The 3732-nt window shown below is 38.3% G+C and overlaps 1 pseudogene; it reads left to right on the top strand.

The window, feature by feature from the left end:
* The first annotated feature begins 967 nt into the window (after nt 1–967).
* LOC118835550 lies at nt 968–2476 on the top strand (annotated as a pseudogene).
* Nucleotides 2477–3732: the final 1256 nt, after the last annotated feature.

Below are 3732 nucleotides of genomic sequence, written 5' to 3'. Positions count from 1 at the left end.
GCCACACCTGCTTTTCTGGGGAAATAACATATTTCATCAGATTATAAATCATGTTGACAGGAAGATTAATTTTCTACGTAATTTGTTGAATATTGTCACATCCTAGATCCTGCAATAACAAAGCACCTAGTCTAGTGCCTTGCTATTAAGAAAGTTGAATAAATATTTGTTGAATAAATGTGTGCATACATTCTTATCTTAGTTTTAGAAACCTTCCTTTCCCTCTAAATATTTTTATGTCCTACAATTATTCACTTTACCCCTCTACACACACTCCTTCCCTCCCTTTCCCCTAAAGTCTGGCAAAGTTTCTTGGCAAACTGCCTTTCCTTTCCGTTTGAATATCATAGGATTGGATCAAATGTTTAAAAAAAAATCCCATGTTCTAGGAAGAATAAAACACAAATCATTCTGCTTTCAAAGACCTCCAGAGAAAGATATTCTACCAGTTCTTGCAATAACCCATGCAGAAAAGTGTAAGAAATACCATATAGGTGCACATCCATACAGATCCACACAGCTCAGAATTCTGTCTGTCACAGTGGCACTAAAGCATACTTTCTGAAATCATAGACCATTCAAATTGAACAAAACCTGAGAGGCTGTCAAACTGGAGCTAAATACAAATCCCCTGCACAAGGGAGGGGGCAATGAGTCTTTGCTTAAATATCCACAGTGAAAGGGCATTAACTCAATATTTCTCAAGTCAGCCCATTCCACCTTTGACCAGATATTGTAAGTTTTTCCTTACATCATGCCAAAATTTGCCTCTCTGCAACTTCCTTTAAAAAATAAATTTAGGTCAGCCCCCTTCAGCCTCCGCCGCAGGTAGCTCCTCTGTCACTAGCTTTTGTGCTACCCGTCTGGGCAGGAGGCGGCTGAACAGGGGCGGAGGTTGGGGGGAAGGCATCGTAGCCGTCGAATTCGTTCATCTGGAGCATCTGCGTGGGGTCTGCCTACTCCGTCCATGCCCTTTAAGAGAACGTCCAGTGCAACGGCTGCACCGAAGGCGCAATCATAGCCTTGTATTTAATAGGATTTTGTCTTCCTGGAGAACCACCTTTGGTGTAAAGCTGGAAACAGCCTGTCTTTAAATTCCACTCAAGTTTTCCGTTTTGTTGCACTTTAGAGTCACAACACCAAGAAACCACGAACAACTTTAGCAATGATGAATTCAACTTCAGTTTCCTTGGTGAAGGCTTTACTGCTAAGGATATTCTGGACCAGAAAATTAATGAAGTTTCTTCTGATGATGATAAAGATGCCTTCTATGTTGCTGACCTTGGCGACATCCTAAAGAAACATCAGATGGTACAAAGCTCTTCCTCCAGTAACTCCTCTATTATGCTGTTAAATGCAATGACCGCAGAACTGTAGTGAAGACACTTGCTGCTTTTAGCAGCAGGATTTGATTGTGCTAGCAAGACTGAAATACAATTAGTACGAAGTCTTGGGGTACCTCCAGAGAGGATAATCTATGCAAATCCATCCAAACAAGTGTCACAAATTACAATGGTGTACAAATGATGACTTTTGATAGTGAAGTAGAGCTAATAGAAGTTGCCAGAGCTCATCCTAAGGCAAAGTTGGTTTTGAGGATCACCACTGATGACTCCAAAGCTGTCTGTTGTCTGTTAAACTTGGTGCCACTCTCAAAATTTGTAGTCTGCTCCTTGGGATCTCCAAAGGAACTGAATATTGATGTTATTGGAGTCAGTTTCCATGGGGGAAGTGGTTGTACTGATACAGAAACCTTTGATTAAGCAGTTTCTGATACCCAATATTTCTTTGACATGGGGGTGGAGTTTGGTTCCAACATGTGTCTTCTTGATATTGGTGGTGGCTTTCCTGGTTCTGAAGATGTAAAGCTTAAGTTTGAAGAGACCTCAAGTGTAATCAATCCAGCATTGGACAAGTATTTTCATCGTGACTCCAGAGTGAGGATCATAGCTGAACCAGGCAGATACTATGTTGCATCAGCTTTCACACTTGCAATTAACATCATTGCCAAAAACACTCGTATTGAAGGAATGATCAAACCTTTGTGTGCTATGTAAATGATGGAGTATATGGATCATTTAATTGCTTCCTGTTTGATCATGCTTATGTTAAACCTATTCTACAAAAGAGACCCAAACCAGATGAGAAGTATTACTCTTGTAGCATATGGGGACCAACATGTGATGGCCTTGATTGAAATGTTGAACGCTGTGATTTACTAGAAAGGCATGTGGGAGATTGGATGCTGTTTGAAAACATGGATGCGTCTACTGTTGCTGCTGCTTCTATTTGCAATGGATTCCAGACACTGACTATCTATTATCTGATGTCTGGGCTGTCATGCAACAAATCAAGAACCAAGGTTTTCCAGCAGAAGTAGAGGATCAGGATATCAACACTGCCATTATCTTGTGTTTGGGAAAGTGGAATAGAACATCACTCAACAATTTATACTTCAGCTGGTATCGATGTATAGATGCTGTTTGTAGCTATTAACTACAAGTTTAGCTTGAATTAGAACATTTTGGGGGACCATTAACTCCAAGAGTTATTAGAGTTATTAAATATATTTTAAGAATAGGGTTGGCACAAATGCAACAGTATTGAAGACTAAGAGATGGGGTCACACTTATCTGTGTTCCTATGGAAACTATTTGAATACTTGTTTTATATGGATTTTTATTCACTTCTCAGATATGCTTCTCAAGATCGCCCCTCAGCTGCTAAGCAAGTGTGTGTAGCTTGTACAATGGCAGAATGGAATTGAGCTTAATTTTTGTGACCTGTTTTAAAATAAAAGTATATTGAAATAAACAAATTTATGGAAATAATTTTTTAACATCACCATAGTTTCCTCCAGCACCTTCCCCCACACCTAATTTTTTTATAGTATAATCTTTAATATTGAGGCCACATATCCACTTAGAAAATATTGTGGGATATTGTGTAAGGTATTGGTCTAAACCTAATTTCTGTTAGACTGCATCCTGATTTTCCCAGCAGTTTTTTTTTTTTTTTTACCAAAAAGCCATTCTATATAACAAGTAGTAATTTTTGAAAGAAAAAGAAAGAGAAAAAGGGATTTCTTGCCTAAGTAATTCTCTCTTCAAATTCTGTTCAGCCACTGCTACTAGATCTGCCCTTTAAAGCAAAGTGAGGTAAATATATACACTGATAGACAGAGAAAGAGAGAGACAGAGAGCTAGAGACAGACAGAGCGAAAGAGACAGAGAGCAGACAGGTAGACAGGTAGGTATGGAGACAGAGATGTGGTTGATTGATAGGCAGATAGGTATATAGATAAATAGGAGACATATAGAGATATGATAAATAGATAGATAGATAGATAGATATCCAGAATAGCTTTGGAGATAACATGCTGTATTTATTATATGCTTAGGGAGAAATGCAAGTTACCCATAAAGGAGATTTGCAGGTTTGTATATTCTTCGTTTTCCTGATCTGCTTTTATGTAAAAGTGTTCATCTTATTTAATATTGGTCAAATTTAGATTAAAAAAAAAAGAATAAAATAAAGATAGCTGTCATCTCTTTCCTAAGGATTTTCTGGGGAGAAGAGGGCTTTTAGGTCTAGTATCTCTAGTTCTTTTGCCCACCCTCCACATTCTGTCATCTAAGAGATCTGAGTTGCCTTCCTATAGATGATCTACAGTTTACTAGCATATTGTGAGTGCTCTGTGGACAAAATAGATAAAATCTGTTTATGAGTTTG

The sequence above is a fragment of the Trichosurus vulpecula genome, chromosome 1, assembly GCF_011100635.1.
Source record: "Trichosurus vulpecula isolate mTriVul1 chromosome 1, mTriVul1.pri, whole genome shotgun sequence".
In the NCBI taxonomy this organism is placed as follows: domain Eukaryota; kingdom Metazoa; phylum Chordata; class Mammalia; order Diprotodontia; family Phalangeridae; genus Trichosurus; species Trichosurus vulpecula.
Note: the sequence above shows the minus strand (reverse complement) of the source record. Positions and strands in the feature narration are given on the sequence as shown.